The sequence below is a fragment of the Triticum urartu genome, chromosome 3 (genome assembly GCF_003073215.2).
Source record: "Triticum urartu cultivar G1812 chromosome 3, Tu2.1, whole genome shotgun sequence".
NCBI classification, from domain to species: domain Eukaryota; kingdom Viridiplantae; phylum Streptophyta; class Magnoliopsida; order Poales; family Poaceae; genus Triticum; species Triticum urartu.
Genome location: NC_053024.1, coordinates 256,040,591 through 256,053,753, shown reverse-complemented (window position 1 = coordinate 256,053,753; position 13,163 = coordinate 256,040,591).

The following is a 13,163-nucleotide window of genomic DNA, read 5'->3' as shown; positions in this document are numbered from 1 at the left end:
GAATTCACATCTGACGAATCCAGGGAACCGCTCGACGACACGTCGAGCCTGTCTTTGGGTGGACTGCATAAACATGTTCGACATAAGGAAAAGCTGTGTAATGGGGGAATACTATGAATCACTCTGGTATCCGGATACTTACGATCTCGCCAGGCGCTTGGCCTTGTGCGGCCACTCCTCTTCGCCGTCGTCGACGTTGGTGGAATAGTCCAGAGGAGGGGTCTTCCCCTTCTTGGACCCTTCGGCCTCCCCAGTTGGGGCGGCCTTCCTTTTCTTCCCTCCCCCGCTGGAGGGGGAGAGGTCTCTTCTTCCCCCTCCTCGTCTTCATGGGAGGAGTGCGCCTTGGAGTCGTCGGATGATGAATCCGACACCTCCTGGCGTCGGGCACTCTTTCGAGTCCCCGTGGCATTCTTCTTAGCCTTCTTCTCCGCCACCACATAGGGTGCCGGAACCAGAAGCTTCGCCAAGCAAGCGTCTGCTGGGCCTTCGGGCAAAGGAGCCGGACAGTTGATCTGTTCGCACGTCTCCTGCCAATCCTATCAAAGGTAAGGGAGCTTAGATCCCGCATGGAGTCAAACTATGAAAAACTAATACCCTGTAAAAGGTAAAAACAGCTTACCGCACGAGCGTGACGCTGCGTGCTGAATCCGCGATCCTCGGTAGCAGATGCGGGGGCCTCGGCGCCCTTGAAAAGCACCTTCCAGGCATCTTCGTACATCGTGTCAAAGAGCCTGCTCAGAGTTCGGTGCTGCGTCAGGTCAAACTCCCATAGGTTGAAAGCCCGTTGTTGACACGGGAGGATCCGGCGGATGAGCATAACCTGGACTACGTTGACAAGTTTGAGATTCCTGTCCACCAGGGTTTGGACGCATGTTTGGAGTCCGGTCAGCTCTCCTTTTTTACCCCATGACAGGCCCGTCTCTTTCCAGGAGGCGAGCCGCGTAGGGGGTCCGGATCGGAACTCGGGGGCTGCGACCCATTCAGGGTCGCGCGGCTCGGTGATGTAAAACCACCCGATTGCCACCCCTTTAGGGACTCCACGAAGGAGTCCTCGAGCCATAGGACGTTGGGCCTCTTGCCCACCATGGCGCCTCCGCACTCCGCCTGGGTGCTGCGCACCACCTTCGGCTTGACATTGAAAGTCTTGAGCCATAGGCCGAAATGAGGGTGGATGCGGAAGAAAGCCTCGCACACGACAATAAACGCCGAGATGTTGAGGACAAAGTTCGGGGCCAGATCGTGGAAATCCAGGTCATAGTAGAACATGAGCCCCCGGACAAATGGGTGGAGAGAGAAGCCCAGTTCGCAGAGGAAATGGGGGAGGAACACCACCCTCTCATGGGGCCTGGGGGTGGGGATGAGCTGCCCCTCTTCGGGAAGCCGGTGCGCAATGTCGTTAGACAAGTATCCGGCCTTCCTCAGTTTTTTGATGTATCCCTCCGTGACGGAGGAAACCATCCACTTGCCTCCCGCTCCGGACATGGCTGGAGGAGGTTGAGGTGGGGTGTGCAGACTTGGGCGCTGGAGCTCGAGTGCGCGGAAATGGATAGGCAAAGGAGGAAGAAGGCGTGGATGAAAAGGTGGATCCTTATCCCCTTATATGGTGGACGCGACTATGCGTCCCCACCAGCCTGGTAAAACTCGCTTATCTCCCAAGCACCATAATCAATGGCGCGGTTGGGTTACCCATGCCCGTATTGATGAGAATCCCGGAATAAGGGGACATGATCTATGCTTTGACAAGACGTGCCAAGGAAACCACCTCGCTAAACGCGCTGAGGTGGAATAGTAAAACGATTCAAATAAAGACTTGGCCGTGGTGTGATGTCACGCTATGGAATACGTCAGCAGATTATATTTGTGTAAATATTATTCTCTCTATGGCAATATGTGGAAACTTATTTTGCAGAGCCGGACACTACCTTTGTGTTCAAAATCTTCTTTGAAGTACTTCGAGGAGGAACCCGCCTTGCAATGCCGAAGACAATCTGCGCGCCGGACTTGTCGTCATTGAAGCCTGGTTCTGGGGCTACCGAGGGAGTCCTGGATTAGGGGGTGTCCGGATAGCCGGACTATACCTTTGGCCGGACTCCTGGACTATGAAGATACAAGATTGAAGACTTCGTTCCGTGTCCGGAAGGGACTTTCCTTAGTGTGGAAGGCAAGCTTGGCGATACGGATATGTAGATCTCCTACCATTATAACCGACTCTGTGTAACCCTAGCCCTCTCTGGTGTCTATATAAACCGGTGGGTTTTAGTCCGTAGGAACAACAATCAGACCATAGGCTAGCTTCTAGGGTTTAGCCTCCTTGATCTCGTGGTAGATCTACACTTGTACTACCCATATCATCAATATTAATCAAGCAGGACGTAGGGTTTTACCTCCATCAAGAGGGCCCGAACCTAGGTAAAACATCGTGTCCCCTGCCTCCTGTTACCATCCGCCTAGACGCACAGTTCGGGACCCCCTACCTGAGATCCACCGGTTTTGACACCAACAACGACGATGAGGAGCAGCAGGAGGAGAGCGATTCTCCCCCTGATGGGGGGAGGAAGAAGAGGGCGGCTTCCACAAATCTGGAGGAGGAGACACCCAAGAAGGGGAAAGGCCCTCTCGTGTTCAGCTCCGCGTGGGACGTCGACAGCAGTACGGAGCGACGCCCCCGGAACAAGCCCCTGGCCGTATCTTGAGTATTAAGAACCCATACATGTCCATTTATCCGGCCATTCCACCTTATTGTATTTTATATGGTTTAATCATGTTATTGCAGTCTGGCCCACGACAGCTCCCAGCGATCCTCATCAAGATGCTCATTGGACTCAAAGGAAATGGCTAGCGAGACACCACCGGCCGCTTACTCTCCCAAGGCCAAGGGAGACAACGAGGTGCTGTCCCAAAGGACCTTCCCAGGCCAGGGAGAGGTTCAGGAGGCCATAATGGCGGCGCTGGAGGGCGACACATTGGCCGCCGGACACATGGGGGAAGTGACACCCATGGAGACTGACAATGGGGGTCGTGCTCAATTCGGCCCCCCTCTGAGCACGTATCCGGAGACCCATATGGCCCTGAAGTCCGATAAGCAACCTCCTTCAAGAGAAGGAGGTGTGCCCGTCCCGCCGGCGACCTCTGTCCAACCAGAGGCGCCGGATAATCTATTGGAAGCGCTATGGGGAGCTTCCATTGTGGAAGAACACCGTATCCTTATGGGTACAATGATTGAGAAGGTTCAGTCCGTCAAGAGCGGACTGACCGAAGCCTGTAGCGGCCTGCTAACAGGTTTTGAGGTAAGCAGCGTTAACCGAGAAAATACCAATATAGACAGTAGCCCCTGAGACACTGTCTTGTGTTCGGAAAGAAAAGACGGACATAGGATCAATTAAATTTCGTAGGAAACTAACCAAACTATGTCTGATGTGAATAAGCAGGCATCGCTGCTGGCCGCGACCGCTCACACTGCCGAAGTCTCCGGACTAAAGCAGAGACTGGAGCGGGCCGAAGAAGAGCTCGGCCAGGCGAGGAAGCAGCTTGAAGACACCAAGGTATGTATTGACTCGCTGTTTCTTCGAAAAGAATAAATGATGTATACTGACTATAGTGTCCTGTTATGTGTAGGGGCGACGACTGAGGTCGAGGCCCTGGCCGAAGCCGAGGGGAAAGTTGTCAAGGAGCAGGCCGCTCGTAAGAAGGTTAAGGCCAAGCTGAACGAGGTCCAGCAAGAGCTCCAAGATGCTATGAAGAAGTATGAGGCCTTGGAGGGAGATGCTTCGGCTCGAGAGGCCGAACTCCCGAAGGCTCGCCAAAGCGCGGAAGCGGCCCGGGTTGAAGCCTAGGGTGCCATCCAGGAGATCCAGGAGGCCAAGAAGATCGCAGCGGGTAAGGCATTTAGTATGCAAAGCAAGTATGTGAACAAGAAATATTTCCTACTAACCCGGATTCGGAGTTCTCCAGGGGTATTTGTAGATCTGCGTGCAGTGTGTCCGTCGCCGCGGAGTTCTTCTGGGCCGAAGAAGGGAGCTCAATGGAGAAACTATTCTGGTCGCAATACCTTGCACCAGAGCATCCCGTGTCCTTCATCGATCAGCTAAAACAGCTGGTTGAGCTGCATAGGGTTGCCGAAATGGCCATGAAGGATTTGATAATTCGACTGTGGCCTTCCGAAGCTATGCCCGGCAGCTACTTCGGTCTTGTGAAGCGGCCGGTGAGCGCCTGTCCTCGGCTGGACGTCGTCAAGCGATCGACTTGCATTGAGGTGCGTGCATTGCCTTCGCCCACATCAAGGTGTGGTGGGAAAAGATGGACGCCGTCAAGCTAACGACCGAGGGGCCGCCAGAGGGCAAGGAGCACCACAGGCCCGAGCGGTATTTCGCAGATGTCTTGGAGGGGTCTCGCATTGTAGCAACGCAATGTTCGCAAGACATTATTTTCGAATGAATACATTCATGTTGTCTTTGCCTTGTATGATGAAACAAAATCGCTATGTAATGTAATGTTTTGTTGAAAAATTTCTCCTCCTGTGCGGCCGTGTTATGTGAAATCTGAGAGTTGTCCAGTCGTCGGCTTCCGCCCCCACGTAGGAAATACGAGGGTGTTCGGGATGTAATCTAAACACTCTTGATCCAGTTGTTTGGTCCTTGAAGGAGGTGTTTAGCACGACGAACCAGGAAATCAGACTATACGGCTTTAGCACCCTTACTTAGCCATAGGAGTTTGACAAATAGAAATATAGGTGCAACCCCTAGTATCCGGACTAGGATGCTGTAAACACTTGATCGGGTAAGTACCAATCCTTCGTGTAGTGCGGAAAAAACCTCTAAGGATTTGAGACCTCCAAAGAGCCGACCGGCTCTCGCCGTATCATGACAGTCAGTTTTCGGCTTTCTCTACTGAGGTGCTCACTTGGGTAAACCATGGCACAATCGCAGTAGTTCTCCCCTTACTACCCTAGCCGATACAGCAGAACGTAAGGTAGTAAGCACAGGAGCCAGGCAACCCAACTATTGAACAAAGACATGATTTGGAGCCAATGCATATAGTGCTAAATTCGGGGTGCCGAACTGTACTGTAACAGTGTTCGGACTTTTGTTGCCATGTTGTGGGGCGCTATGAAGCCCCTGGCAAATTGAAACGCACCAGAGTGTATGGGTGTTATCTGATAAAGTTACTAGAAAAGAAAAGACAAAAAGGAAGAAAAAGAAGAACAAGTGGTAGGCTAGACCAGTAAATTTTGGGCCGCAAACTGTTTCTATTATAATTTCCTTGGTGCGTTAAAGCGCATTTATACAAGTAGTGCGATAAGAAGAAGGATATTTACTATGCCTTAACCAAGGGAGAGCTGCGTGTGGGTCCTGAAAACAGGTAAAGGGATCGTTAGAGAAACCACCTAAAGATTCCCCAGTACGTCCATGCTTCTTGTCGCCTTGGTATTTTTATCCTTCGAAAAGAGTTGATGGTCAAGCCATCAAGAAAGGCCTGTGAAAAAGAGAAAAAGAAAAAAGAAAAAAGGAAATATTGAAATTATGTGTGTCTGGGGCGGTCGAGCCGTATTGCAGATCACAAGCTGACTATGCCTCCATCCGTGTCCATGGTACTTTTAGTGCGTAATTATGTATGCGCGGTACAATTCCGCCGCTTGGTCAGGACTGGGATGGAGGTCAAATTGCTAGTTAAGCTCTTGACGAGCCGAGCTATCCTTCTACAGGATGGTTTGGACTCTCTTAACAGTGTACGAGGGATCGACCGCCGAATTGAGGTTCTGCTTGAAAAGGCCGCCTTGTACCTCTTCCGCTGAGGCAGCGGTGTGCTCCTCGGTGCAGAGGGAGCGTTCCATGTTTCCATTGACTGTTATGACGCCGCGTGGTCCGGGCATCTTGAGCTTGAGATAAGCATAGCGTGGCACCATGTTGAATCAAGCAAATGCGGTTCGTCCGAGCAGTGCATGGTAGCCGCTGCGAAAGGGGACGATATCGAAGATTAACTCCTCGCGTCGGAATTTGTCCGGAGATCCGAAGACAACCTCTAGTGTGATCGAGGCCGTACAGCGGGCCTCTACACCGGGTATGACTCCTTTAAAGGTAGTCTTTGTGGGCTTTATCCACGATGGGTTAATGCCCATTTTGCCCATTGTATCCTAATAGAGCAAGTTGAGGCTCCTGCCACCGTCCATTAGGACTCGCGTCAGGTGGAACCCATAAATTATTGGGTCCAGGACCAGTGCGGCTGAACCACCGTGACGGATACTGGTCGGATGATCCTGATGATCAAAAGTGATCGGGCATGACAACCATGGATTAAATTTTGGGGCGACTGGCTCTATCGCATAGACGTCCCTCAGCGCGCGCTTGCGCTCCCTCTTGGGGATGTGGGTACCGTATATCATGTTCACCGTTTTGACCTAAGGGGGGAACTTCTTCTGTCCCCCTATGTTCGGCGGCCAGGGCTCCTCGTCGTCATCTTCGCTTTGCAATCCTGTATCCTTGTTTTTAGCATTTAACTTGCGGGCCTGTTTAAAAACCCAAGAATCCCTATTGGTATGATTGGGTGGTTTGTCTGGGGTGCCATGAATCTGGCATGGACGATCGAGTATGCGGTCCAAGCTAGATGAGCCTAAATTGTTCTTTTTGAACGGCTTCTTCCGCTGACTGGACTTAGAGCCACTGAATCCGACATTGACCGTCGTATCCTCGGTGTTGTCATTGTTGTTTCGACGCTTGTATTTGTTGCGTCGAGACTTGTCGTTGCTATTTTTAGCATCAGGGGTGTTGGCGTCGCTTGCATTGTTTTTGCTACGGGCCAGCCAACTATCCTCGCCTGCACAAAAGCGGGTCATGAGTGCCATGAGGGCCGCCATGGAATATTGTTTCTCTTGGCCGAGGTGACGGGCGTGCCATTCGTTGTGGATGCTGTGTTTGAAGGCTGCTAGGTCTTTACCATCCGGACAGTCAACAATTTGGTTCTTTTTGGTTAAGAACCTAGTCCAGAATTTCCTGGCGGACTCTCCAGGCTATTGAACTATATGGCTTAAGTCATCAGCGTCCGGAAGTAGAACATATGTATGTTGGAAGTTATCAAGGAAGGCTTCTTCCAAGTCCCCCTAGCTGCCGATGGAATTTTCGGGTAGGCTATTCAACTAGTGTTGGGCTGGTCCTTTGAGTTTGGGGGGGGGGGGGTATTTAATGGCATGGAGGTCATCGCCGCGGGCCATATGAATATGGAGAATGAAGTCTTCGATCCATACCGCGGGGTGTGTGGTTCCATCGTATGATTCTATATTCACGGGGTTGAACCCTTCTGGGAATTCATGTTCCATGACTTCGTCTGTGAAGCAATGAGGGTGTGCGGCGCCTCTATATCGGGCCATATCACGACATAGCTCTGATGGGGTCCATGTGCGGCTTTCAGCCCGCGCATGACTAGGTTTGTCACGTCCGAATATATGGCCGTCATCGCGTGTCGGGGCACGTCCTCACGATCCATAGATCTATCTGGTATATGCTGCTTTATTGTTCAGGTCCTGTCGAAGGTTGTATGTATGACCGTGAGCTAATTTACCTCTGCCTTTGCGATGAGGCGGGGCAGACTGGTGTTCGGCTTGAGTTGCCGCTTTATCCCGACCACGTGGTGGTCGGTCAGCCGCATTGTGCGATGGTGTTATGTGTTCCGACGCCTCATCGTCAAACTAAGGTAGCAATTTGCGCTTCGGGTTGCTTTTGGCAGGGTGCTTGAGGCCGTATTCTTCGGCTTCTAGGAGATCGGTCCATTTATCGTTGAGCATATCTTGGTCAGCTTGAAGCTGCTGCTGCTTCTTCTTCAGGCTCCTTGCAGTGGCTATTAGCTGGCGTTTGAAGCGCTCCTGCTCAAGAGGATACTCACGCATGATGAAATCCTCAGTGCCGAGGCACACCTCATCCTCGGAGAGAGAAAGATAATTACTGTCCTCCGAGTCTTCGTGCATGGCCTGTTTACCAGGGCTAACCTGCCCATATTCTCGCTCATCCTGTTCGGTAGCTGCGTCAACGGGGTCTTCGTTGCCTTCGACACCTTCCAGAGTGTTATCTTCTCCTGTGCTGGTGTTGCTATGTTTACCGCGGCATGACTTAGAGCAGCGCCGCTGACGCTGGCACTTCGATTGTATCTCAAGAGGTTTATCCTCAACTGGATCTTTTTTGTCATCGCTGCTGTTCTCCTTGGGTGCATCCACCATGTATACATCATACGAGGAAGTGGCCGTCCAGCGTCCGGTGAACGACGGGTTCTAGCCCTCCTCTTCTCCGGCATCATCATCCATACCGTCGATGTCATCGGAGCCGTAATCAAGCATGTCAGTTAAGACTTCGACAGTGGCTATGAAGTGGGCGGTGGGTGGGAAGTGAAATTCTCCATCATCACCCTCCGGTTTGGGTCGGACACAATTCGGTTGTGAGCCTCCCACTAAAGATAGTGCTCTTAATGAGTCTAGCACGTCGCCCAGAGGCGAGTGCCAGAAGATGTCCGCGGCGCTGAATTCAGTAATCGATGACCAATCATGCTCGACATGCGCGGACGTACATAGTTCGGAACTTATAACCGGAAACGAGTCCGTAGCTCCGGTGACACAGATGTTACTTGAAGTTAAGTCAGTGTGTGGCTCCAACGACGTGGAGTTTGCGGCTTCCATGGCGGGGTTGAGCTTCCTGTCCTCAGATGGCACGACCTGCTCCGGATTTAAGGCCAGCACGGTTTTAGGTACAATTTCTTGGGTATGGCCCGATGACAGATCTAAGTCATATTCATCGTGGTGGCTGGGAACGGCTGCCGTGGTCTCGAATCCGTCGACGATCAAGTCTTCACGGATATCTGCGATGTGGCTCAAGCTTCCAAATCTGACCTGGTGGCCATGAGCGTAGCTTTCGATCTGCTCTAGATGGCCAAGCGAGTTGGCCCGCAGTGCGAAGCCGCCGAACACGAAGATCTGTCCGGGGAGGAAGACTTCCCCTTGGACAGCATCGTTGTAGATGATTGAAGGAGCCATCAAACCTTTTGAGGACGGCACAGTGGAACTCTCAATGAAAGCACCAATGTCGGTGCCAAAACCGACGGATCTCGGGTAGGGGGCCCGAACTGTGTGTCTAGGATCGATGGTAACATGAGACAGGGGTCACAATGTTTACCCAGGTTCGGACCCTCTCTATGGAGGTAATACCCTACTTCCTGCTTGATTGATCTTGATGAATGTGAGTATTACAAGAGTTGATCTACCATGAGATGGTAATGGCTAAACCCTAAAAGTCTAGCTTGGCTATTATTATCATTATCCAGATCTATCTACGGACCTAGCCCTCCGGTTTATATAGACACAGGAGGGATCTAGGGTTACACAAGATCGGTTATAGAGAATGGAATCTTCATAGTTGGTCAGCTTGCTTTACACGCCAAGGAGAGTCCCATCTAGACACGGGTAGAGTCTTCGGTCTTCGTATCTTCATGGCCCAACAATCTGGCCCATATCCAAGAGGTCGGACGCCCGTGGACCCCTTAGTCCAGGACTGCCTCAGCGACAACCAGCTCGGGGATTGACTTTGAACTCCTGCGGTCCACAAGCGGGTTCCGGACGCGGTGGGTGTATGTGGATGTCGGAGTGCTCAGCTCTTTGCTCTTCCCTCCATCTGCGCCCACCGTCCCCATCTCCAGCTGGGCTCACGAGAAGCTTACGAGCCCCCGCCTCGCTTTCATCTGGTATCGTCCGAGGAGGTTGAAAGACCTTGGCTTGACCGTGCCCATGGTGATGAAGGAGTTCCTCCGACGTCGCGTCGCCCCACTCCAGCGCCATTCCCAGCCAATGTGGGCCCTGTCGGTTGGCCCGAATCGCATGAGGCTTTAGGAATTAGAGCTTCCGCTTGAGGCATGAAGAACGGTCCTCGAGGTCCTAGCGGGCGGCCCCTCGCCAGCCGATAAGCCACCGGTGGGCTATCTCTTGTACTACTAATCGAATAGGGTGGAGTTCATGGGGCAGATGCCCCCCTTTGACGAATGGGGGCTGAGGGAGTCCTGGATTAGGGGGTGTTCGGATAGCCGGACTATACCTTCAGCCGGACTCCTGGACTATGAAGATACAAGATTGAAGACTTCGTCCCGTGTCCGGGAGGGACTTTCCTTGGCGTGGAAGGCAAGCTTGGCGATACGGATATGTAAATCCCCTACCATTGTAACCGACTCTATGTAACCCTAACCCTATCTGGTGTCTATATAAACTGGAGGGTTTTAGTCCGTAGGACAACATAGACAACAATAATCATACCATAGGCTAGCTTCTAGGGTTTAGCCTCCTCGATCACGTGGTAGATCTACTCTTGTACTACCCATATCATCAATATTAATCAAGCAGGACGTAGGGTTTTACCTCCATCGAGAGGGCCCGAACCTGGGTAAAACTTCGTGTCCCTTGCCTCCTGTTACCATCCGGCCTAGACGCACAGTTCGGGACCCCCTACCCGAGATCCGCCGGTTTTGACACCGACATTCGTGCTTTCATTGAGAGTTCTTCTGTGTCGTCGCCGTCAGGCTCGATGGCTCCTACGATCATCAATAGCGATGCAGTCCAGGGTGAGACCTTCCTCCCCAGACAGATCTTCGTCTTCAGCGGCTTCGCACTGCGGGCCAATTCACTTGGCCGTCTGGAGCAGATCGAAAGCTATGCCCCTGGCCGTCAGGTCAGATTTGGAAGTTTAAACTACACGGCTGACGTCCGCGGGGACTTGATCTTCGACGGATTCGAGCCATTGCCGAGCGCGCCGCACTGTCCCAACGAGCGTGATCTAGCTCTGCCGCCGAACAGTGCCCTGAAGGCCGCACCCGCATCAGCTTCGACCCTTAATTCGGAGCCAACTGCGCCGATCGAGGATGGGTGGTTGGACGCCACCTCGGCGGCTGCGATCCCAATGGCGATTAAGCCGAACACTAGCCCCATACTCTGCGAGACTCGTGACTCCAAGGAGCCAGACTCCAAACCCTCCGCGCCCCTGCCGATCGAATCCGATTGGGCGTTGATCATGGAGTTTACTGCCGCAGACATCTTTCAGCACTCGCCCTTCAGCGATATCCTGAAGACACTGAAGTCTCTCTCTTTATCAGGAGAGCCCTGGCGGGACTGCGGTCAGCAAGGTTGGGGTACGGACGATGAAAAAATTCAAAGCCCACCCACCACCCACTTTGTAGCCACTGTCGACGATTTAACCGACATGCTCGACTTCGACTCCGAAGACATCGACGGTATGGACGCCGATGAAGGAGATGATGAAGAACCAGCGCCTACTATGCCCTGGAAAGCCACCTCGTCATACGACATATACATGGTGGATACCCCAAAAGAGGGAGATGGCGATGGAACAGCGGAGGATGACCCCTCCAAGAAACAGCCTAAGCGCCGACGTCAGTGGCGCCGCTCAAAATCCCGCCAAAACAAATACGGTGATTCTAGCACGGGAGACAATAATACTCCAGAAAGTGCCAAAGAAAACCCCCTCCAGCAAGATTTAGCACAGGAGGATGGAGAAACCATCCCTCATGAGAGAGCGGCAGACAGAGAGGTCGAGGACGATAATTATATGCCTCCCTCCGAAGACGAGGCAAGCCTCGACGATGACGAATTCGTTGTGCCAGAGGATCCCGTCGAGCAAGAGCATTTTCAACGCAGGCTTATGGCCATGACAAGAAGCCTCAAGAAAAAATAGCAACAGCTTAGAGCTGATCAAGATTTGCTAGTCGACAGATGGACTGAAGTCCTTGCGGCCGAAGAGCATAAACTCGAACGCCCCTCCAAAAGGTACCCAAAGCGTAGGTTGCTACCCTGATTAGAGGAGGAAGCACTTGATGCGGCCGACTGGCCACCTCGTGGCCGCGACAAAGAGGCCTCTCGGCCCTCCACTCAAGCCGCACCACGTACCAAGGCACAAGAATATGCACTGGACTTACGAGACATGTTGGAGGACAAGGCAAGGCAAACAAGATCGATCTACGGATCGCGTAGGCGCCCCACGGCTCGAGGCGGTAACCGTCACGCCGGCCACAAATTCGGCAGGGCCGAACACAGTAGACAAAGCTCATTGGAGCTACGTCATGATATGGCCCAGTACAGAGGCGCCGCACACCCACTATGCTTTACAGACGAAATAATGGATCATCAAATCCCCGAGGGTTTCAAACCCGTAAACATCGAATCATATGATGGCACAACAGATCCTGCGGTATGGATCGAGGATTATCACCTTCATATCCACATGGCCCGCGGCGATGATTTCCACGCCATCAAATAGCTCCCACTCAAGCTTAAAGGACCAGCTCGGCATTGGCTTAACAGCTTGCCAACAAGATCAATCAGTTGTTGGGAGGACCTGGAAGCCACATTCCTCGACAATTTCCAGGGCACTTATGTGCGACCCCCAAACGCCGATGACCTAAGTCACGTAATTCGGCAGCCAGAGGAATCGGCCAGGCAATTCTGGACATGGTTCCTAACAAAGAAAAATCAAATAGTCAACTGTCCGGACGCTGAGGCCCTAGCAGCCTTCAAGCACAATATCCGTGATGAGTGGCTGGCCCGGCACCTTGGACAGGAAAAGCCAAAATCTATGGCAGCACTCACGACACTCATGACCCACTTTTGTGCGGGAGAGGACAGCTAGCTTGCTCATAGCAACAATATGACCAAGAACCCTGGTAATTCGAACACCAGGGATAGTAGTGGCAGGTCGCGTCGCAACAAGCAGAAGCGCCGCATTAACAGCGACAATGCTGAGGATACGGCAGTTAATGCCGGATTCAGAGGCTGTTACTCCGGTCAGTGGAAAAAGCCATTCAAAAGGAATCCTAGGGGCCCGTCCAGTTTGGACCGAATACTCGACCGCTTGTGCCAGATACATGGCACCCCCGAAAAGCCGAGCAATCACACCAACAGGGATTGTTGGGTGTTCAAGCAGGCAAGCAAGTTAAACACTGAAAATGAAGACAAGGGGATGCATAGCAATGACGACGAGGAGCTGTAGGATCGAAAGTATGTCTAGCGGGGGGTGATTAGACTACTTGACCAAATAAAAACTTAACCTTTTCCCACTTTTAGTTCTTGGCAGATTTTAGCTATTTTAGGACAAGTCAAGCAATCATCACATAATTCAAGCAAGCATGCAAAG